The 24,149-nt window shown below is 46.5% G+C and overlaps 1 long non-coding RNA gene across 3 annotated transcripts in view; it reads right to left on the bottom strand.

Annotated features, from left to right (window-relative positions):
• Positions 1–1,163: 1,163 nt before the first annotated feature.
• Positions 1,164–24,149, bottom strand: part of LOC119042211 (uncharacterized) — a 38,814-nt gene continuing 15,828 nt past the window's right edge. For all 3 annotated transcript variants that reach the window (XR_005081172.2, XR_008390677.1, XR_008390676.1), the window contains 2 exons: positions 17,149–17,285; positions 1,164–1,399 (listed from right to left, as the gene is read on the bottom strand). This is a non-coding gene — a long non-coding RNA (uncharacterized LOC119042211). The remainder of the gene's footprint in view (positions 1,400–17,148; positions 17,286–24,149) is intronic.

The following is a 24,149-nucleotide window of genomic DNA, read 5'->3' as shown; positions in this document are numbered from 1 at the left end:
TTCGTGTGAAGTTTAACAGCAGCAAAGCAGGGGCAGGAAGGATAAACCCCAAATTTGTGAGAGACTGAGTCTGGGGGAGGGGGAGGGATAGAGGGGGACGGGTAGTAAAGGAGACCCAGGGGCTTCAACCAATATTGGTTAGGTTTTATTTTATTTTATTTTATTTTTTTAAAGAGCTGAAGTAAGCATGCTAAAAAGTTAGGATCCGTCAGAACGTGGTTGTGAGTTTGAACGTGTGGCGTAGTAGCAATCACTGAATTTTTGTTTGCTCACAATCCTTCATTCGGAAACAACGTTCGTTACATTTTTGGTAACATAAACATGTGCAGGGGGAAAAGTGAAATGTAAAGAGTGACTATATATATCAAATGTGAGTTCATTATGATTATTTTTGCATAACAAGACGACTCATTATTTTTATTTTCCTGTATCTGTATTTTCTGATTTTTCCTGTAGTGAACATGGGTTACCTGTGCAATGTTTTAAAACCTGTAAAAACAATAAAAGAGTCTAAAACACCGTAGGGAGAGCATTCCAGGCGGAGAGCACGGGAGGGTCAGAGGCTGGCCACAGAGAAGGTCTGAGTCCATCTGAGTCCAGGTAGGGGGCTGATGGCAAGGAAAACCCCTGGGAAGGGGAGTTGGCCCCACAGAGCATAGTACCAGGCCAAGGAGCTGCAGTTTGACCTCGAAGGCCGTGGGGCTTCAAACCAGGGTCTCTTGGGAGCCTCAGATGTGTTCCCAGCGATCTGCCTTCACAGGGGACTTCCATAATTCAGGACTTTTATCTCAGTGACAGTCTAGAACAGTGAGTGTGAGCATGTTCTGACCCCTGCGAATGAGTCAGGCTGCATGACTGAGAACCGCCCACCCTGTTGCAGCGCCCACGTGGGTCTGTGCTTGGGGGCAGGTTGGCACCGGGGTTCGCTGGCTCTGGCTGATGGAGAAAGAGAGGAGCGGGCCCCAGCTTGGCCGGTGTATTTTCCAGTGCTGTGAGCTCGGCCCTTGGGTCTGGGAGAGTTCCAAGGATCTGGGGGATGTTTCAGAACTCAAAAAAGAATGTTTATAACTCTAAAGTAATAACATCACCAAAATAACACACACATACAGCCCTATTCATTGAAATAATTTCAGTAGCTGAGTTATACAAATAAATTCCTTTTTATTGCAAAACATGTGTATTTGATGTAGAGTGTGGGTGCATTTGAATGTGTTTGACAAGGGGTGACGTGGAGCCCCCCAGGTGAGGGTGCCGGGGCCCGTGAAGGTCGTCCCAGCAGAGGGGTCAACATGGCCTAGTGAGCCACTGGCCTGTGCACTTGTCCACGAGGGTACCCTTCACCAAACGGGGAAGAAGTGGGCGCGCGGAGTCCGCCCTCTCAGCGGTGTGGGAGCTCCAACTGAAAACGAAGCACAGACAGGAATCAACCCCCTGGCGCGGCCAGGAACACCCTCGTACTGCCAGGCGTGATTCTGATCCCACAAAACGACATCATCCCGCGCCTTGAATGAATGGTGTTCATCGGAATGTTACTGGGTTTGTGGTTGTGTTTGTATTCCATCTGGAACTTGGTTTTCTGGTTGTATAGGAGCCCAAGGAATTGGTACCTAGCTTTGTGTTTTAAGAAGAGTGTAATAAAAATGTTTCAATCAACAATGTCTTGTCAGGAAGTCCTCATTTTTTAAACAATTAATGAATTTATTTTTAGAGAGAGGGGAAGGGAAGGAGAAAGAGTGGGAGAGAAACATTAATGTGTGGTTGCCTCTCATGTGTCCCCTACTGGGGACCTGGCCTGCAACCCAGGCATGTGCCCTGACTGGGAATCGAATCAGTGACCCTTTGCTTCACAGGCCCATGCTCAATCCACTGAGCTACACCAGCCAGGGCAGGAGGTCCTCATTTTGATGAGCCTGTTTATATATCACTCAAGTTTGGGGGCCACTGCAAGGGGCACAATAACATGCAAGGGCTCCGAACGGGCAGAAATAGGGGGAGCACAGGTTTGGGGAGACAAATCGGGCCACAGTTCTGGGTGACCAGCCGCAGTTAGAGCAGGCCCGGCCTAAGGCTTGAAGTCCGGAGGGCAGGGGTGAGGGTCTTCTTTGGAGCCCCCATAGTGCAGAGGGTAGGACCTAGGCTGCCACAGGGGCTGGCTGTCACCCTGCAGTTTCCTGTGCAGGGGAGAGTCCCGGGCCTGTCCCGGGCCCAGTGTATCCACGGGGCTGAATCAGTGCCCTGAGACCTCACTGCGTGACTGCTGAGTAAGAGGTGCCGGAAGGAAGAAGATGCCTCTCTCTTCTTGCTTCCTCATGTGCGGCCACAGTGAGTCAGTTTGCTCTCCCCCCTACGGTGTGTCCTGCTGAGCCCCTGCACGCCCAGCCTCCATCGTCCTTCACCTGGATGGTGTCAGGGGGCCTCCTCGCCAGTCCCCCAGGATTCAGAGTGTAAATACTCTGCCTTCAGAACTGCCCTGCCTTCTCGCCAAGCCCGAGATTGAATCCAGACTCTCCAGACTCTCCACTCTGAGTGGCCGACCCCCACTGACCTCTGCCGCACCATCTTTCTTCTGCTCCCCACTTTGCTCACGGCTCCAGCCACACTCCCTGGGCTTGGGACACTTGTCCTTAGGGGCTGAGGAGGTGGCTCCTTCTTATCATTAAGTCTCATCACAGATGTCACCTTCCCAGAGGGGCCATTTCTCGATTCCCTGGGTGATGCAGAACCGCCACCACGCCACCATGCCACCGCTGCCCCTCCCCCACCGCCTGTGGCTCTGCTTTGGGTCTCAGAGCACTCCCCGCCTCCTGAGCTTGTCCTGCCAATGTGGTCCTCTCTCCTTTCCTGTGTGAATTGCTAGCAGATCTGGAGCCCCTGTGAGGACAGGGCCAGCTCCATCATGTTCACCAGGACGTCCTGTTCACTGGGCGCTAAACCTCCAGCACCTAGAACACTGGCGCGCAGTAGGTACTTGGTGAGTTTATTGAGAGAACAATGAAAAAACAATTACACCCACGAGAGTGGCTATAATAAAAAAGGTGAGGATATGGAGAAGTTAGAATGTTACACATTGTTGGCAGGAGTGGAAAATGGCACAGACACATCGTGCTTGGCAGTTCCTCAAAAAGATTAAACCCAGAGCCACATGACGCAGCAACTTTACTCCTTGGTACATCTGCAAGAGAAATGAAAACAGAGGCCCACACAAAATATTGTTCATGAATTCTCACCGCAGCACTGTTCATTGTTGGGCCAAAGGGAAAACAACCCAAATGTCTGCCAGCTGACAAACACATCAGGACAACATGGCGTATCATTACAGCACAACATTATTCATCGACAAAACGGGATAAAGTAATGATACATGGTATCCCGCGGGCAAACCTCAAAAACATACACTAAGTAGAAGCTACACACATAAGGCCACATGTCACATGATTCTATTTGTATAAAATGTCCAGAATAGATCAACACAGAGACAGAAAGTAGATCAGTGGTTTCCAGGAGGGGGAATGGGTGGTGACCACTTATTAGCTTATTAGCAGTCACTCCCCATTTAGGGGTGATGAAATGTTGTGGAATTAGGTGTGGTGGGAGCCCTACAACTCTGAGTAGTATAGTATAGAATAGTATTGTTAAGAGAGTGGATTTTATGATATGTGAGTTGCATCAGTTAAAAAGCTTGTACACCAATGTTCATAGCAGCATTACCCATCGTAGACAAAAAGTGGGAAAACAGCCGAGGTCCATCAACTGATTAATGAATAGACAGAGTGTGGGCTATTCACACAATGGAATATTTTTCAGCATTCACACTACAGCATGGGTGAATCCTGAAAGCAGCCAGTCGCAAAAGACTGCATAGTCTATGGTCCCGTTTGTGTGAAACTCCCAGGTGAGGGAAACTGAGCAACAGAATTGGACTGGCCAAAAAGTCCGTTAAGTTTTTTTTCCATAAAAGACTCGTTTCTCATTTTCACCAGTAGCTTCATGGATTTGGATATTTCGAGTGTGTTGCCTGTCTCCCACGTGGTATAACGGCGATTGTTCTCAATTAGTGTCTCCATTTTTTATTACGGCGAGAAATCTCCAGTGCGAAACTCCACAAACCGTTTTTGACACGTTAGATCAGTCACAAAACCTCCATACTCTGCACAAATATTTTTTTTGTATGTTTCGGTTATTTTTACCTTTTTTGAAATAATAAAGCATAATACATAGAAATGTTGTGTGTTTTGTTCCATCTTCAATGTTAAAATGGCTACACAAAAGTTCACTGGTTTTGATAAGTTCTTCTTCTTTTAATTTGAATATTTTATTTACTTATTTTTAGAGCGAGGGGAAGTGAAAGAGAAAGAGTGGGAGAGAAACATCAGTGTGTGGCTGCCTCTCATGTGTCCCCTACTGGGGACCTGGCCTGCAACCCAGGCATGTGCCCTGACTGGGAATTGAACTGGCAACCTTTTGCTTCACAGGCCTGTGCTCAATCCACTGAGCTACCCAGCCAGGGCTGATAAGTTCTTGATGCTGATATGACAGCTGTCACAATACAATTTAACAAAATTGTTTCGAATGAAGTTAAAGACAACCAACCACTACTAGAGCCATCGTATGGAAAAAAACTAAAGGAACGTTTTGGCCAACCCAATAGATTGCATAGTGGTTGTGTAATGTTGAGGAGGGAGAGGAACAGCCGGTGGAGGAGTGAATGAGGAGACAAAGCAGGAGGAAGACAATGGAGAAAAATCCATTAAGAAACTCTTTCCTTCCTCTAGACAGAGCTGGGGAGCCTGGGGCACTTTAGCGGCTTTGAACTTCTCTCCCCTCCCTTCACAGATTCCGGTGGGAGCTGAGGCCCAGGCAGAGCTGCTGGAAACCTGAGGTGGGGTATGACTGCCCCCTAGTGGTGATGTAGAAGGAGCGCTTGAGAATGGGATGGAGGTTGACAGCTTTGGGACACTGGCTAGCATCAGCCTGCTACGGAGGCCCTGGGGAAGGGCTTGGGGGCAGAAGAAACTTCCAGATGCCTGGAAACAGGGGAATGCCAGGGTCGACACCCAGACACTTTACTAAGTTTCTGAGGCTGATATCAGAATTTCATCATTATAACTTGGCTTTTCTCTGTGTTTGCTTCCTGCCCCCTCCCACAGGATGTTGGCGCCAGGAGGGCAGGGATGTGTCTTCGGGTTCATTCTGCCTTCCCAGCTCCGGGCACTTAGTAGGTACTTAACAAAAACTCGCGGACTGTTGCTTTTGGTAGTAGGAAGAATAGATGGAGGAGCCAGGGTGTGAACTCAGAGCTGTCTTCGTTAACCTTGCGCCTTTGGCTTAAGTCCGTGACCTCTGCAGGCTGTCTGTGAGCCGGAGAGAAAACCCTTCCTCGTGGAGTTATGGTGCGTTTAAACGGTGGGCAGGTCAGGAGGCTGAGGGAGCACTGCACCCAGGGTCCGCAGGCCTGGGGTGATGTCCCTGAGCTCTGCTGACTTGCTGGGTGACATGGGGCCCCCATGCACTTCAGGCTTCTGCTGTCTCCCCTTTAAAACTGGGAGGCTGTCACCTTTACTTCTGCTCCTTCAGCCGCTTTCAGTGAATATGTACTGTGAACCTCCTACTGTGTGTCAGGAGGTACTGTGAACCTCCTACTGTGTGTCAGGAGGTACTGTGAACCTCCTACTGTGTGTCAGGCGTCTGGCTGCTCCTGGGTTCACAGGGAACTGACAGCCACACCTGTCTCCAATCTCAGGGAGCTCCAGCCAGTTCCCCACAGCTAGACATATCGCGACAAAGGGTGGCCGGGGTTTGTGGAGAAGCACAGGAGAGGGGATGGATGGGACTCTTCCCTAGATTTAGGTCAAGGAAACCCCTTCTGGAAAAGGGCATCCAACTTGAGAGCCAAGAGACGGTGAGGCATGGTGAGAAGAATGTTCCAGAGACGTGTGATGCATTCAGGTGGGAAGCTCTGCTCCTGGCGTCACACGGAGGCCTGGGCTGTCTAAGCCCAGGGCGGGTGAGGTGGCAGAAATGGGCTGGGCGGTCCGTGTGGGGGCTGGCAGGCCGCCTCTAAGATTTCCATTGCATCCAGCGGATGGCAGGAAGTTGTCAGGGTCCTGAGTTGTGTTGAGTCTCGGTCTAACTGAGGTTTTCAAAGCCCACTCTGGCTGCAGCAGTGAGAATGGCTTGTTTGGGGTGAGTGATGAAGGCGGCTGAGACCCTGGTGATGGTGGTGGGGATGGAGAGAAGTGGACTGAACTGACCTGGAATGTATGGCAGAGTCCGCGGGACTCGGGGAGGATGGCTGTGGGCGTGCTGAGGTTCCTGCTCCAGCCCCAAGCAGCTGGGTGAACAGAGGTGCTATGGCCTGAGCCCGACAGGGTGGGGGAGGCTGCTCTGAGAGGGAGGAGGAGAGCCCGGCTCTATGAATTTTCATGTGTGTTAATCCTGAGATGTCTGCTCAACCACCAGGGAGGGAATATCAAGTAAGCAGCTGGAGAGCAGGCTGTGAGGCTCAGAAAATGAGATCTGGGCTGAAAGCCCAGTCAACATTCCCCCCAAAATCCTATTAGCTTTTCTTTTTTTAATTGCCAAAGCAATGCACGCCAGTCTTCCCCAAATCAAACCATTCAAAAGGGTATAGAGAAATAAAACTCATGTTCCTCCACTGCCCAGTCCCAGATCAAGTCAATATTGACTTAGCTCAGGAGGAGAGCTCTGTTGGGGGCTGGTTTGGCAGTCTGGCCCATTGGCCTGACCAGTGTGCATTGCCCCCTGGGAAGCGGCTTTCCGAAACAGAGGATGTTTGCTGGAGCAGCTGTAAGGATGGGCATTGCTGTGCGACCAGAAGCAATGAAATGCTGGCCGTTCCCTTCGTGGCCAAAAATGGAAGATTTGCGTCCATCAGTGGTTTCTAACCCTGGCAGGCCCACCAGAATCTCCAGGGGAAGTTAAGTAAGAAGCAATACCTGGGACCCACGCAAGTCCTCCCACATCGGAAGCTCTGGGCGTGGAAGCGGCATTAATTAATTAATTATTTAATTAACATCTTCACCTGAGGATATGTTTATTGATTTTAGAGAGAGAGAGAGAGGAAGGGAGGGAAAGTGCAAGAGAGAAACATCGATGTGAGAGAGAAGCATTAATCAATGGCTTCCCAGTGGGGATCAGTCTCGCAACCCGGGCATGTGCCCTGACCAGGGATCAAACTCGTCACCTTCTGGTGCACGGGACGATGCTCCAACCACCTGAGCCACCCGGCTGGGGCTTGTAAACTGCACTTTAAAGAGCTTCCCGGGGATCTAAGGCAGCAGGTCTATCGAGAAAGAATCTGTGCGCTTCTCGGAGAATGGGGTGTTTTTACAGGAAAAACGAAATTACAGAAGCGTTGCTACTGATGTGCCCCTGGACCTGTTTATTGTTCATGTGTTATTGTTCAGGGTGAAAAGGAGTCTGCAAGATGGCGCGCGCAGTAGAACTGTGCTTTCCTCCTCTGGTTTGTGCTTCCTGAGTTTTCCACAGTGAGCATGGGTTGCTTTTGTGATAAGGAAAAGAATGAGAGCAACGCCTTTTGGAGGAACAGAAAAGGTGATGGCTCAGCTGCTGCTTCTTCAGGTGCTTTGTTGTGGGGCCAGGTGGAAAGACGGGATTTTACTCACTCGGTTCTTCGAAGGTCGTATTGACCCCCTCTAGGTGTCCAGCCTGCACGGAGGGCTGGCGAGCATGCGCAGATGCGGTCCTGCCCCCGTGGGCACTTAGTCAGGTAGAGAGACAGACATTAAGCAAGTTATTGCATGGACGAGTAAGGAAATTACAGGCCTAACTACATTCCCTGTTACAGAATCTGACCTAGCCGCTGGGGTCGGGTAGGGTCTCCCTGAGGAGGTGACATCTGAGATGAGATCTAAAGGGTGAATAGAAGTTAACTAGGAGAAGGGAGCAGAGACAGGAAGGAGAGGGAACAGCATGTGCAAAGGCTCTGGGGTGGGAAGGAGCCTGACGTATTTGAAGAAATGGAAACAGGGCCATGGTGGCTGGAGCAGGGTGTTGGAAAGATCCTAAGGAGAGAAAATGGGCAGTACCTGGTGATGGACCGGACATCGAGGTGAGGGAGAGGGAGGTGTCCAGGGTGACGCCCAGGCTGTGGCTCATGCAAGGGGATGCAACCAGGGTGGGGAAGAATGCTAGTGGATCAGGGTGGGGAAATCATGAGTTTGATTCCAATGGGCTGTGTTAGAGGAATGTTTGCAAGACCCAAGTGGAGAAGTGGTACAAATAGTTGGAGGGACCACCTGGGGTTCAGAGGAGAAGCTAGTTGAGAAGGAGGTCCTTAACCTTGGCAGTATTGACATCGGAGGCTGGGTCATTGTGAGGCACAGTCCTGTGCACGGTAGGAAGTTTGGAGCACCCTGGCCTGTACCCACTAGTTGTCAGTAGTACCCCTCTCTAGCTGAGACAACCGCAGATGCCTCCAGACATTGTGGGATGTCCTTTGGAGGGCCAAGCAGCCCCTGGTTGTGATACCCTTGGGTATATACATCTGGGCGTCATCAGAGTCTCTGTGGGTGTGGATGAGATTACCCAGGGAGAGAGAATGAGATGAAGGGAGAAGAGGATCTGGGGCCAAGTGCTGAGCACCGGCATTTAATTGCCAGACAAATTACAATGATCCATCACTGAGGAAAGGGAGGCCCGAGAACTGGGAGGAGAGCCGGAAGCCAGAACTACAAGTGAGGGAGTTTCGAGAAGGAGAGGATGGCAAGTGGCATAAAGTGCTGCTGAGAGAGGAATCGAGTGTCCCCAGACTCAACAAAGTCCAAGGGGCCTTTGCCTGGAAAGCCATTAAGGTTTTATAACAGATTGACCAGCAGGTGGCAGCATGCCCTTGCAGGCAAGGGATTGATGCAAGCCTTCAGGTTTGGTACCCAGGGGAGCAAGAGGGTGGGCTGGAAGGGGGCCCAGGCCAGCATGGAGCCTCAGTTGGGTGGGGGATAGGGTTAGGAGTGGGTGGGGTGCCTCAGCTCAGGTGGGGTGGGGAGCAAACTGATGAAGACCCGTGAGCGTCTCTGGGTACAGTCAGGACAGCTTTGTGGGCAGACGGCAGAGCAGCCTGGATGGGCCGAGGGGGGAAGAGAACAGTACTAGCTATTCCTCTGAGCCCAAAGCAGAACTGTCCCAGGTGACTGGGGAGTTCTGGGGAGAACGAGATGAAGAGTTCAGCTTGAGAGTGAGCCTTGCTTAGGTGAGACTGGGGAGAGGGGAGGGGACTGTGCTGAGACTGAAAGAGTTGAGCTCAGGCTGGGATTTGGGGTTGGGAGTTGGGGGCGTGAAAGGGCCTGGTAGGGGTTTGCAGTCCGGAAGTTAGAAAGCAGAGTTTGTTGCTGGGAGCTGGGGGAAAGCATAGGGGTGTAAGGTATGAGGGTACAAGGGAAAGGGGATGAGGAGAGTCTGCCAGGCCTCTGGGAGTCCAAATCCAGCAGCTGGAGCCAGGCTGAGCTGGCCTCACCTGGCCTTACACCCTCCTCTGTCCAGATGAGGCCTCTGAAGGGCGAGGAGGCCCTGGGGTAGGGCCAGTGCCCACCAGGCCTGACTCCCCTGCCAGTAAGTGGTGAACAGCCTCTTCTTCTGCCTTCTCCCAGGCCCCTTGCATCCCTGCCTGCTGCCTCAGTGGATGCATCACCCAGAGCCTATTCTCTCAGACGTGGAGATCCACGAGCACAAGGCTGCAAGCATGGCCGAGAGCGGGACTACAAACAAGGCCATGGCTGCCATGTGGACGGCGCTCTGACCAGCATCCCCTTCTTCACTGGATTCTACCTGTGCCCTGAAGCTTGGCCTGGAATCCCAGGAGGGTGTCTGAGAATGATGAAGGCCTCAAACATCAGGAATAGAACAGATCTCAAGGTTGCCTGCCCCACTGCCCTCATTTTACAGAGCGAGGAAACCAGTGTACAAGGTCAGAGAGGCAAAGTCTTGTGCCAAAGCAAGGATTTGAACCTGAAACGACAGCTTGTTTTTTGCCTGGTTGGCAGCGTTAAGGGCAGATAACCGTGGGGCAGCTGGAGCACTTCCGCCTGACAAAGAAGCCAAGCTGGGGGACATCTCCGAGAGGAATCGTTTTCAGGACAGGAAATGTCACTAACTCTCTGTGTCAGCTTTGTCAAGTTCATCTCTCTGTCTGGGTACCAAAGTCTCAACTCTAAATGCTCAGGAAAAAATCCCCAGAAGGTCAGGGGAGGAACTGTTTAACACATTTTATGAGATGGTATCATCTTACTTTCAAAACTGGAAAAATAAACAAGAAAATAAAATAGCTTCATTTCACCTGTGAACAATGAAGATAAAAATCTAAATAAAATATTGGCTGACCGAATCTTGTGTCAGTTGGTTTGTTTTTAATCATGGCCAAATGGCGTTTATCACAGACAAGAAAGGAGAATTAACCATCAGAAAATTCATCCACTAAGGCGTTTATGTTAATAGACTGAAGGAAAAACAACCGCGTGACTATTTTATTGTAGGGACACACACACAAACGTTTTTTGATAAATTCAGCAAAAATTTATGACTTTCAAAGTCTTTTAACATTTCTTTTTTAGATTTTATTTGTTTATCTTTAGAGGGAAAGGGAAGGAGAGAGGGAGAGAAATATCAATGTGTGGTTGCCTCTCGTGGGTCCCATGCTGGGAACTGGCCTGCAACCCAGGCATGTGCCCTGATTGAGAATTGAACCGTGATTTTTTGGTTCGCAGGCCCTCCTCGCTTAATCCACTGAGCTGCACTAGCCAGGGTTCTTTTAACATTCTTAACTAACCAGGAATAGAAAGATAACTTACAAAGCCTGATCTTATGCTAAAAATTTAGAGCAAATGTATTCTTAATGGACAAACGGTGTCTCTAAGAGAAGAAACAACTCAAAGGTGCCAATATCACAGCTATTGTTTATGTTAGCCTGGGGTTCTAGGTGATATTACAAAGAAAAATGAAAGAGGTGTCGGATTGAAAAAGGTAAAACTGTCTTTTTAAAAAAATATTTATTTATTTTTTTAGAGAGGGGAAGGGAGGGAGAAAGAGAAGGAGAGAATCATCAATGTGTGGTTGCCTCTCACATGGCTCCCACTGGGGACCTGGCCTGCAACTCAGGCACGTGCCCTGATTGGGAATCAAACCTGCAACCCTTTGGTTTATAGGCCTGTGCTTAATCCACTGAGCTACACCAGCCAGGTGGTAGAACTGTCTTTACCTGCAGTCTACACAGTTACCTACGCAGAAAACCGATGCAATAAAAGACCTACCTATAAAAACAGTACCATTTCCCTACATTGGCAGGAACTGGAAATATAAAAAATGTTAAAATCATATAAAAATACAATACTGAATCATATAAGAAATTAGCTTCCTCTTCCTTTTTCTTCCTTCCCCTTACCACACACACACAAAAATTTAGTCCTAGAGCCGTTAGATGGGGTACAACAAGATGACATCTGTGCAGCAGGGCAGCCCTTGTGGGGTGTTGAGTCGGGCGAAGAGAGTGACGCTCAGTCTCCAGCTCTGTCCCCCGAGAGGGCCTGGGGGGCAGTGATACTCCAGCAGCAATGAGGAAGGACACCCAGTACTCAGGTCCTGGTTTCCAACTACCATTCCCTACGAAAAAGAACCAGGTCTCCTTGAGTGAAAGGCTGGTTCCAGGATCGGGGCAGAAACAGCAGAAAATGAGCCCAGATCATGTTGTTGTAAGAGAAAACAAGGAAGTGCTCAAAGAATCGTGGGGATGTGTCGGAAGGTCATGTCCAACTTGGAAAGGCTCCCTCTAGTCAAAAATGGGACAGTTTGAGAGCAAAATAAATAACGGTAGTAACAGATTAAATGAAATTTAAAATACACGAGTCCATATTACTACCAATAAATGCATGAATAAATGGAAAGCTTGATGAAAATAGAGTATTCATGTAATTTTAATGAACCACTGTTCAGAGTAACTTTACAATGGCAGAATCCGGCAGGTACCACCTTAATCAAGGAATCAGAGTAAACTCCATTAGCGATGAGACAAACCGAACTTGTGCTCCGTCTGATAGGATGCGGCGAGAAGAATGCGGCACCACTTTTGTGATGTTCCTGCCAAAACTGCATAACCTGAATCTAACCATGGGGAAGTATCAAGGTCATTCACATTCCCTGCATTATATAGTCTGGCCCCAAATCCTCCGCACACAGAAGCACATAGAAGGGTATTTCCTTCCGTGGGGCCATGCTGTCCTGTTGTCGGGGCAACTGTTCAGACTCAGCCTTCCAGTGCTTCCCGACCCCTCCCCCACTGGGGAGAGGGTGCAGCCTCTCACGCTGCTCCTGGGGTCCCCACTCCTCTCTGCCCAGCACATTTGGCAAATTTGCCTCACTTTACATTAGCAAGTGAGTCATGTAGATGCCTGAAATGCACTCGTGTTTGTCCTCTTCTCCTTCTGCCATCACAAGACCACCTGAGGATCCCGTGGCCCTTCAGCCTGGACTGGAGCGCCTGCCCAAGCATTGCATGAACACAGAAAGAAGGTGAGAAAAGTTCCAAAGAGCCATTCCTGGAACCAGCCCCGTTTGAACACTCAGAGACAACTGTTCCTAAAGCCAGAATTCCCTCCTGCACTTTGCAGTTATACAAACAAATAAACTCTTTCTTTCTTTCTTTCTTTTTCTTTTTCTTTTTCTTTTTTTTTTTTGGCTTCATCCCATTGAATTTGGGCTTCTGTCACTTACAACAGAATCTTAATTCCTTTCCCTTACACATTTGAACTCCAACTGAATTATTCATCACACCTTAAACATTCAGTGTCTCTCTGCCCTTGCTTAAGTTCAATGTAACTAATAGTTTTATGAGCATATATCATATAAAAGGTAGAGAGTTCCAAGAATCAGTTCCAACACCTAATTGCTTATGGTAGATGTGACTTACTCAATTTTATTAATTCTTTCAAAGAACCAACTTTTAGTACTGATTTGGATTTCTCCTCTTTGTTGTTTTATTCTTCCTTTTATCCCCTTGAGTTTGATTTGCTGTTCTTTGTCAGCTCCTTCAGAAGGACAAGCCTTTATCCTTTTCTAATATATGCATTCGAAGGCTACAGATTTTCCTCTAAGAACCGCATTAGCTGCATCCCACAAGTTTTGCTATGTTACATCTTTGTCATCATTCAGTTCACGTTTTCTTATTTCCATTCTGATTTCTTCTTTGACCACTGTAATATTTAATTTCCAGGTAGCTGGAGATCTTCTAGTTCTCTTTTTTGTTTTTAATTTATAGTTTTGTTCCTTTGCGATGAGAAGACCTAGTCTAAATAGTTTCCATTTTTTTGAAAGGTGTTGAATCTTTTCTGTGGGCTGTTATATAGGATCAATTTTGATAAATGTTGCATGTTCACTTGAAAAATATGTGAAGTTTGAGTTTTCAGGTCAAATTTGTTAGGAAGACATCTTCAAATGATCATAAGGCTTCTTACATTATATATCAGAGACAACCTCTGAGTCTTTCTCAACACAGGACTCCAAGCAGCCTCCATCAGTTGATAGGGGCAGGCACTCGATTCCCACTTCCTGCTAGTGCAGGGTGTGTGGGCCAGGTGTCAGACTGCCTGCATTCAGATCCTAGCTCTGCCGGCTTCTAGCTGTAAGTTGAACCAACTACTTTGTCTGAAAAGCTTTTTCTTCCTCAGCTTCCTTGTCTGAAAAATGCTGTTAATAATAGCTGCCCTGAATCTTACAGTTTTGAGTATTGAATAGGAGTAAAGCACGTAGCTCAGTGACTGTCATTTGGTAAGCGCGCTATACTCAGAAATGTAGGTCTTTGCCTTGGGTCAAACCCCGCCCCCTTGATGAACCCTTCATCACCCCGAGGAGTAGAGTGAAAAAATAAAAGGGAATCACTCTAGTCAAGCTACTAAATTACTAAAAGTGGGTCGAGGTATGAGAAAACAATTCTATTTTTGTTAGTTAAAACTCCCCAAGAATGACCTGGGAACTTTAACTTTTGAACTTCCCAGTTCTGTGTCAATGCCTAGATATACACCAAACCTCGAGCCCCTTGAAGGGTTGAGGAAAGAATGTTCACATATCCAGACCACCCAACATCCATTGCCCAGACCACTGGTCATTTAGGGGATTACCATTTTGGACTCACCTAGAAGTAAGAACTAAGATGTAGGACTGATTTTTCTCAAGAATAGACTTTTTACCATAAGAACTCTTAGTTTTTCTGTCTTCTTCAGAATGCTCTGGGTATTGCCTAGTTGTGTTTCTGGTTTGCAAACCCTAAGACCCTTGAATAAATTTTTATTATTTATTTTTAGCCAAAGCCTCCAGACTCTTTTTTAATTCATTTGCCAACATCTCCTAGCCTACATCTGATCATCTTTTAGGGTTCAGGTAGAATCAACCCCTCCTCTGGTGAGCAATTGCTGTTGAGCCTTTGCCTGTCCTTGTTAGTTTTGACTGCCTGACAACTGAACCCTTGCTCTTATTCCAGAGAAATTCCTTCCTTAGGATTCATGGCAGAAGGCAGAACTGCCCCCCAATTTAAAAGCAGAAATCTCCAGCCTGGGCTGGGTAGCTAAGTTGGTTAGAATTCTGTCCTGATACTACAAGGTTGCAGGTTCAGTCTCTGGTCAGGGCACATATGAGCAACAAATGGATGCATAAATAAATGCAACAACAAATTGATGCTCTTCTCTGTCTCCTTCTTTTTCTCTCTCTCTAAAAAAAAAATCAATTAATCAATCAATCAAAGCAAAAACCTTCAGACTCCCCCCCCCCCCGCCCAAGCCTACTTTGCAGTCTGGACATGGTCATTGACTTTGGTTCAGCCAACTGAAGGTTCCCACTCCAGATTGTGAATCTGAAATCAGGAACCGAGAGAGAGAATTGGAAGTGGCCTCCCTCATCTGGTACCAGTGTGGGTCAGGCTGTGGGTAATTTTGGTGGCTTCTTGGCCCTGAGGCCTCTAAGCCTGGTTCTCCCACTTCCCGACACCCTGGAATGAACCTAACACCCTTCTAACAAGTTCCTCTACTGCCTGAATCAGTCAGAATTGGTTTCTGTTGTAACCAAGACTTCTCCTGGTATGTCCTCCTCCCTCACCTCTCAGGCTCCGCAGCACCAAGGGTCCCTCCCACCCACTCCCTGTACCCAACAAGCACTGGATTTGACCGGAGTCAGGCTATTTTACTCCTCTGTTACATCTCCCCGATACAAGCTCTAAGTTCTTGATCTAAAACACTCGACACACTGAACTAAGAAGCAAAGTAGAGACAGACTCGTAGATGGAGAGCAGGGGGACAGGGAAGGGTGGGGGAGGTGAGGGGCAGAGGGACTGGGCAAAAAGGGAAAAGAAGCTCATGGGCGTGGACGACAGTGTGGTGACTGCTGGGGAGGGGGTGGAAGGGGACCGAATGGTAATGATAAAAACACTAAATACAAAAATAAAAAATAATAAAATGAAAAAAGAAAGAGCCGTGTCTAAGACAAAATAAACAAACACTCTTGAGGCCAGAGGTGACTGTGAACTCGGGATTTTTCAGATTTTAGAAAGAGGATTTGGTGCATGTGCTGGGGCCCACACGCAGTAACACTGCACCTCTATGTTTGCACCATGAATGCGTAATGGCATCGTTTCAGATCAGGTTTTGCCATCACATGAGTTTTGGTGGTAAACTTACAGAAACACATTGTGTTTTCAGAGCTTTGTGAATTTCGGAATGCAGATAGGGGATTTTAGATCAGTAGCAAAAGCCAACAATCAATTTAGGAAACATTTGTGCACCTACTATGAGCCAGGAGCTATGCTATGTGTTACTCTTTACCTTCATGCCCTGAGAGTTTTTATGCCCATTTCACCCCTTGGTAAACTGAGCCTGAAATGCGAACATAAGAGCCGAACTCTCTGACACTGGGAAGGGATGTTATATTAATGGATGAGAAAATGGAGGCTCGGAAGGGTCACAAAGCAAGAAGGCAGCTGGATATGATTCCGGAAGCTCCTGCAGTCTCCCTTTGATATCAGGCAATCCAGTGCCCCAGGGGGCCAGCCCAGCCCACCCTCCCCTGACTTTGCTTCTCTTGCTTCACAGAGCCTCACCTCACCCTGGCCCTTCACTGTCCCGAAGCTGTGTTACCTGGAGCATGTAAGCAGGGGAAGGGCATGCCAGCCATAGAGAAACAATTGCTAAGCAACCAATGGCTTCTCAGGACCTTGCTCTCCCAGACCAATGTCTCCTATTGCTCTGACCGGTTATAAACAGGCAGATGCCCAAGAAGATAGGTTTACTGACTCCTGGCCTTAGCTGTCTCTACCCCTCACGCCCCCACCGGGTGTCTCTGAGTCAGTGGTTCCCAGGCTTCGGGTTTCGCAAACCTGCCCAGTGTTGAAAGACAGGGATTGACAAAGCATTGCCACATAGGGTTATTAGAAAACCCACAACTCCCAGCAAACCAGCTCCATCTTCCCAGAAATTGAGTGCATTTTAACACCAACAAAGGGGTACACTTAATTTTATTAAATAGTCACAACACTTGTTCTCTTTTTCCTGCTGGCAAAATTTAGCCTTAAATTTGTTTTTAAGCTTTGATCACCAGCACGGCTCTCTCGGGGCCCAGCAGTTGGCTGACCTCCACTTTAGACTGGAAACTCCTCCAGGTAAGACGCCACGCAGGTGTCGTCTGCAGCCTCCGCCAACCTGTCTCTCTCTCACCCTAGAACCCTTTGAGCTGCCTGTAATAGACCCTTGCTTTGGGCTAGGACCAAAGCCAAGTGCCTTCCATAAGGCCAGAGGCAATTGTGATTTTTAATCTCACTTTATGGCTGAGAGACCCACAACTCCAAGGTTAAGTACTGTGTCCAAGGTCATACGTCTGATTAAGAGAAAGAGCAACTGCATATATTTAATCTTGAATCTGTCTAGCTTTAAAACCACAGCCCCACGGTGCCTTCCCAAGAAACATGGCTGAACAGGAGAACAAAGAGCATTGTACCCTGTGCACGGACTTGGCTCTGGGAAGAGGCTCCTGGGAACGTGAACAGGGTGGGGCAAAAGTGGGTTTGCAGTTGTTCACACAGAAAATAATACAAGAATTAATAAATAACAATGCAAGGATAAACTCTGTGTTTAGTGTACTCACGACTGTCGTGTACTTGTACCCCCCAAGCAGAACAGATGGTTGGGACAAGCATCTGGAAGTTTCGGAAGAGCTTGGATTCACATGGTGCTTGGGCCCAGGGAATGCACTGTGGGAACCGCGGCCACGCTGGCATCCCCCTGTTGAAAGAGTCATACGGATGCCTGTGAGCTTCGCCACAACTTAGCATTCGCTAATCTTGTACCATGTTTACTTTCTCCCTCTATTTGTCAGCACGGGCTGATAGAAGTTTCTGCGATGAAAGAAACGTTTATGCCAACTGTCCAATACCGTAGCCACTGGCCGCATGTGGTTACCGAGCACTTAACATGTGGCTGGTGTAACTGAATTTTAAATGGACAGCATTTACTTTCATTAATTGACACTTAAGCATAAGTAGCTACGGTGGCTAGTGGCTGCTGTACTGGACAGCAGAGCTCTATGGAAGGATATTCTTCTATTTTCCTGGACCACTTGACAACAAGACGCAGGCATTATGACTGACACTTCCCCCCTGAATACTTCAGTCTATATTTCTTCAGAATGAGATGTTTTTCTACATAGCCAGAATGCAAATCACACCCCAGAATTTGTTATTACAAATGTATTGAGCTATAGTTTGCATGCCATATAGTTTGTCCACTTGAAGCGTATAATTTGATATTTTTATTGCACTCAGAGTTCCGAAAGCATCATCATAATTTTAGAATGTTTTTGTCACCCTAAAAAGAGACCCATGCTCATCAATAGTCACTCCCCACTTCCCCTGCCCCCACCCAAGCCCTACGCTCCGTCTCTGTGGATTTGCTGATTCTGCACATGCCATGTGAATGGAACCACGCAATGTGTCCTTTGTGAATGGCTTCTTCCACTTAGCATAATGTTTTCAAGGTCCATCCATGCTATAGTGTACACCAGCATTTAGCTTTTAAAAAAATAACCCTGGCTGGTGTAGCTCAGTGGATTGAGCACAGTCTTCGAACTAAGGGGTCACCGGTTAGGTTCCCAGTCAGGGCACATGCCTGGGTTGCAGGCCAGGTCCCCAGTGGGGCCACGTGAGAGGCAACCACACATTGATGTTTCTCTCTCTCTCTCTCTCTCTCTCTCCATTCCTTCTCTTTAAAAATAAATAAATAAAATCTTTTAAAAAATTATTGAGGTGAAGTTCACATAACAAAATTCACCATTTTAATCATTTTAAGGTGCACAATTTAGTGGCTTCCAATAAGTTCACAACATTGAGCAACCACCACCACTATCCAGTTCTAGAACATTTTCATTACCCTGGAAGGGTTCCTCTGTCCCAATCCGGCAGTCACTCCCCTTCCAGCTCTAGGCAGCCCTTAACTTGCTTTCTGTTTCTATAGATTTGCGGACCTGGAACCACATTTAAGTGGAACCATGTTGTATGCAGCTTCCAATGTCTGACTTCTTCCACCTCGTATATAATGTTTTCAGGCTTCATCTGGGGTACAGCATGTACCAGCACTTCCTTCCTTTACAGCTGACTGGTGTTCCATTGCACGGGTAAACCGCACGTGTTCATCCATTCATGAGTTGATGGACATTCGGGTTGTTTTCACTTTTTGATTATTGTGAACAACAGTACTAGGAACTTCAATGTACACATTTTTCAATATTTATTTTCAATTCTCTTGGATATAAACCTAGGAGTATAATTGCTGGGTCATGGGGTAATTCTGTTTAATGTTTTTGAGTCAGTGCCAAACTGTCTTCCTCGGCAGCCACGCCATTTTCTGCGTCCATGAGTCATGTGTGTGGGGTCCAGGTTCTTCACACCCTGACACTTGTTATTTTCTGTCTTTTTAATTATAGCCATCCCAGTGGATGTGAAGAAGTATGAGACTGTGGTTTTGATTAGCATTTCCCTAATGACTAACGACGCCAAGCATCATTTCATGTGCTTATTGGCCAGTTATATATACATCTTTTTGGAGAAATGTCTATTCAAGGCCTTTGCCCACTTTAAAATTGGGTTGTCATTTTATCATTGCATTGTAAGGGTTATTTCTACATTCTGGATACTGGGCCTTTATGAAATATGTAACTTGCAAATATTTTCTCCCATTCTGTGGGGTGTCTTTTTACTTTGATTATCCCTTGATGCACATAAATGCTTAATGTTAATGAAGTCCAACTTACCTATTTTTTCTTTTGTTGCTTGTGCTTCTGGTGTCATACCTAAGAATCTATTGACAAGTCCAAAATAGTAAAGATTTACCTCTATATTTTCTCCTAGGAGTTTTAGTTTTAGTTTTAGCTCTCACATTCAGGCTTTGGATCCATTTTCAGTTAATTTTTATATATGGTGTGAGGTAAGGGTTCATCCTTTCGCCTGTGGGTATTGATATCCCAGCACCATTTGTTAAAAGACTATACTTTCCCCACTGAATGGCACTGATGCTCATAGAAAATCAACTGACTATAGATTTATGCATTTATTTTTGGACTCTCAAGTCTATTCCTCTGATTTCTGTGTCTGTCCTTATACCAGAGGCATATTGTCTCAAATACTGTAGCTGTGTAGTGAGTTTCAAAATCAGGAATTGTGAGTCTTCCGATTTTCTTCAAGGTTGTTTTGGTTATTTTGGATCCTTTAGTTTTAATACAAACTTTAGTGTCAGTTTATCCATTTCTGCCAAAATGGCACTTGGAATTTTGATAGGAAGGCACTGAATCTGTAGATCATTTGGGGAATGTTGCCATTTTATAAACATTAAGTCTTCCAATCCATGAACATGGACATGAACATGGAATATCTTTCTATTTGTTTAGGGGGATCTTTAATTTCTTTCAACAGTGTTTGACAGTTTTCAGTGTACAAGCTTTAAACTTCCTTGGTAAAGTCATCCCCAAGTATTTTAGTTTATTTGATGATAATGTAAATTATCTTCTTTATTTACTTCAGTTTTGGATTGTTTATTGCTTAGTGAAGAGAAATACAATATGTTTTTGTATATTTGTTACAGAACAGACCTGGGGTGGGTGAATGATATACTATTACCAAATAGGCCCCCCTTCTCCCGGGGTCCCCCTGTTTTAGGTTCATCTTGCCTACCACCAGGGAATTATAGCTCTCAATATCCGAGATTAGTGAAAAGGAAAGGGACTATTTATTGAAAAGTTATACAGACTTAAGACTAATGACTTAACGTCTTCATTGAGATCCGAAAGTCCCTTAGAATACCTACAAATGCACGCAGTCCTTCCTTCCCCACTTTGCCCAGTCTGGGGTACTGTATCTCAGGAAAAGAAATAGAAGCCCATGGCTCAGGTAGCCCCTGGTTCTTCTCAGTAATCCGTGCTCAGCTGACAAGCTCCCTCGGTTCCCAGCACCATCAGCTGTGTCACCACCGCAATCTCCAGTTAATCCAAAGCCATGTGGCACCTTCTCATGGCCCACCAGCAAGAGTCCTTTCACCCCTTTTCTTCCAGGCAAAGTCTCTCCTGCTGCCGAAGCCACATAGCAAAAGGGAGCACCCCAAAGCTGCATGGTCCAAACTTTTGCCAAAGCCAAGTGGTCCCAACCATCCAGCATGGCTCCCACGCCTGGGTTTAAATCCCAGCACCAATCTTCCCCTGCAGCCCCATTTCCAATTCCTCCCACAATCAGTTACACCTGCCACCATTCCCATATTTTTTTCCAGCCTTTCTTAGCCGCCATAGTAAGTCCAGGGAGGAAGGGCCCCAAGGTGTGGAGACCATCATCCCCAAGCTCTCATGCAGGTGCTGTAACCAGGGAATGAACCTCAGTGACCCTGCTGCATGTGTCCCATCCCCCAGTTCAGACTTGTGGCGGGGATGAGGACATCCCATATTTTTAATATTTCCTGGAAACCCTGAATTCTGGAACCCATTACCAATACTTCTTTGAGGGGCCCCCTGGCTACAACCTATTACATCACCCTGTTGATTTTATGTCCTTCAATCTTGTTGAACTTACTAGTTCTAATAGTTTTTCAGTGGATTCCTTAGAAATTGTTATATATAAGATTATGTTGTTTGAGACTAGAGATAGTTTTACTTCTTCCTTTTCAATATGGATACCTTTTTTTTTCTTTTTTTTCTTGCCAAATTGCTATGACTAGAACCTTCAGGAAAATGTTGAAGTAGTAAGATAAGACATCTTTGTCTTCTGCCTGATCTTAGGGGGAAAACATCAGCAGTGTTATTACAGAACAGATGGGGGGGTGAACAATATACTATTACCAAAAGGACCCCCTCTTTTTCTCCACCCCCCCACCTACTAGGTTCACCTTGCCTGCTGCCAGGGAGAGACATCTCTCAGTGCCAGAGATTGGTGAAAAGGAAAGGAATTATTTATTTAAAAGTTATACAGACTTAAGAGTAATGACTTAATGTCTTCATTAAAATATCAAAGTCCTTTAGAATACCCACAGATGCACACAGTCCTGCCTTCTCCCTCTGCCCAGTCTGGGTACCGTACCTCAGGAAAAGAAGTACAAGTCCGTGATTCAGGCTCCTGGCACCATCAGCTGTGTCGCTGCCACAATCTCCAGTTAATCCAAAACAATGTGGCACCTTCTCATGGCCCACCAGCAAGAGTCCTTTCACCCCTTTTCTTCCAGGCAAAGTCTCTCCTGCTGCCTAAGCCACATGGCTAAAGGGAGCACCCCAAAGCCACATGGTCCTGACTCTCACCAAAGCTGAGTGTTCCCAACTTGGCATGGCTGCCGTGCCTGGGTTTAAATCCCAGGGCCAACCTTCCTCTGCAGCCTCATTTCCAACTCCTCCCACAATCAGTTACACCTGCCATATCCCCGCATTCTTCCAGCTTTACTGGGCTGCTGTAGTAAGTCCAGGCAGGCGTGGCCCCATGGCGTGGAGCCAATCATCTCTAAGCTCTCACGCAGGTGCTGTAACCAGGTGGCGTTACCTCCTACTTACCTTTTGGGTTGAAGTCACTCCCATCCCCCTGGCTCAAAGCACAGACACAGCTGTTTAACATATCTATGAAACCCATTAAAGGTTATAGATACGTTAAACGACCATGCCAGAGGGTAGCTGCAAAGCTGTTGCTGTACAAAACAGCTCTCAGTGGCCCTGCTCCATGTGTCCCATCCCCCAGTTCAGACTTGTGGGGGGTGAGGACATCCCATATTTTTAATATTTCCTGTACACTGTGAGTTCTGGATCCCATTCCAAATCCCCATTTGGGGTACCCCCTTGGCTGCACCCTGTTACACTATGATGTTAACTGTAGGTTTCTCATACATGCCTTTTGTCAGCTTGAGAAAAATTCACTTATTTTCCTAGTTTGTTACATGTTTTTTTTATCATGAACAGGTGTTGGGTCTTTTCAAATTTTTAAAAATATTTTATTTTTAGAGAGAGGGGAAGGGAAGGAGAAAGAGTGGGAGAGAAGCATCAATGTGTGGTTGCCTCTCATGCGTCCCCTACTGGGGACCTGGCCTGCATCCCAGGCATGTGCCCTGACTAGGAATCAAACCGGCGACCCTTTGCTTCACAGGCCCCTGCTCACTCCACTGAGCTACACCAGCCAGGGTTCAATTTTTTTTTCATCAGTTGAGATGATCATTTGGTCTTGTTCCTCCATTGTATTAATATGGTGTGTTACACAGACAGAATTTCGTATGTTTCACTAGCTCTGCATTCCTTGTCTAAGTCCCAGTAGGTCACGGTATATTTGGTTTGTGTTTGGTTTGCTAGTATTTGCTAGGATTTTTGCATATATGTTCATCAGGCATATTGGTCTGTATTTTGTTTTTTAAAGAATGTCTTTGTCTGGTTTTGGCCTCATAGAATGAATTGGAAACTCTTCCCGCCTCTGTTTTATGCAAGAGTTTTGGAAGGCTTAGTGTTCATTCTTCCTTAAACAGTTGATACAATATACCAGTAAAGCCATCGAGTCCCAGGATTTTCTTTGTTGGAGCTATTTTGATGACTGATTTGATCTCTTTACTAGTAATATGTCTATTCAAATTTTCTTTCAATTTTTGATTCAGTTTTGGCACTTTGCGTCTTTCTAGGAATTAGTCCATTTTATCTGTGTTATCTAATTTGTTGGCTTACAATTGTTCACACTATTCTCCTATAACCCTTTTTATTTCTGTGAGGGTGGTAGCAATGGCCCCGTATCCACTTCTGATATTAGTAATCTGAGTCTTCTCTCATTTTTCTCTTGGCCAGTCTAGCTAAAGTTATCAATATTTTGACAAAAACAAACAAAACTCCCCTAGAAAACCTTTTACTTTCATTCATTCTCTCTCTCACATTCTTGTATTCTCTACCTCATTTATCTCCACTCTAATCTTTATTGTTTCCTTCCTTGTGCTAGTTTCGGTGTTAGTTTGCTCCTTCATTTCTAATTCTTTAAGGGGGCAGGCTAGATTACTGACTTAAGACCTTTCATATATTTTTAAAAGATTTTATTTATTTATTTTTAGAGAGAGAGAGGAAGGGAGGGAAAAAGAGAGGAAGAAAAAACATCAATGTGCGGTTGCCTCTCGCACACCCCAAACTGGGGACCTGTCCTGAAACCCAAGCATGTATCCTAGTTGGGAATCGAACCAGTGACCCTTTGGTTCGCAGGCTGGTGCTCAGTCCACTAAGCCACACCAGCCAGGGCAGATCGTTAGTTGTTTTTTTTTTTTTTTTTAAGATTTTATTCATTTATATTTAGAGGAGAAGGGAAGGAAAGAGGGAAAGGAACATCAATATATGGTTGCCTCTCGTGTGTCCCCCACTGGGAACTGGTCTGCAATCCAGGAATGTGCCCTGACTGGGAATCGAACCATGATCTTTTGGTTTGCAGGCCTGCGCTCAGCCCACTGAGCTACACCAGCCAGGACCTTTTGTATTTTTTTTAAAGATTTTATTTATTTATCTTTAGGGGGGAAGGGAAGGAGAGAGGGAGAGAAACATCAATGTATGATTGCCTTTTGTGTGTCCCCTGCTGGGAACTGGCCTGCAGGGAACCGGCCTGCAACCCAGGCATGTGC

Source organism: Artibeus jamaicensis, unplaced genomic scaffold (assembly GCF_021234435.1).
Source record: "Artibeus jamaicensis isolate MK-2021 breed Jamaican fruit bat unplaced genomic scaffold, CSHL_Jam_final scaffold_847, whole genome shotgun sequence".
Taxonomy (NCBI): domain Eukaryota; kingdom Metazoa; phylum Chordata; class Mammalia; order Chiroptera; family Phyllostomidae; genus Artibeus; species Artibeus jamaicensis.
This window is presented reverse-complemented; position numbering and strand designations above follow the sequence as displayed.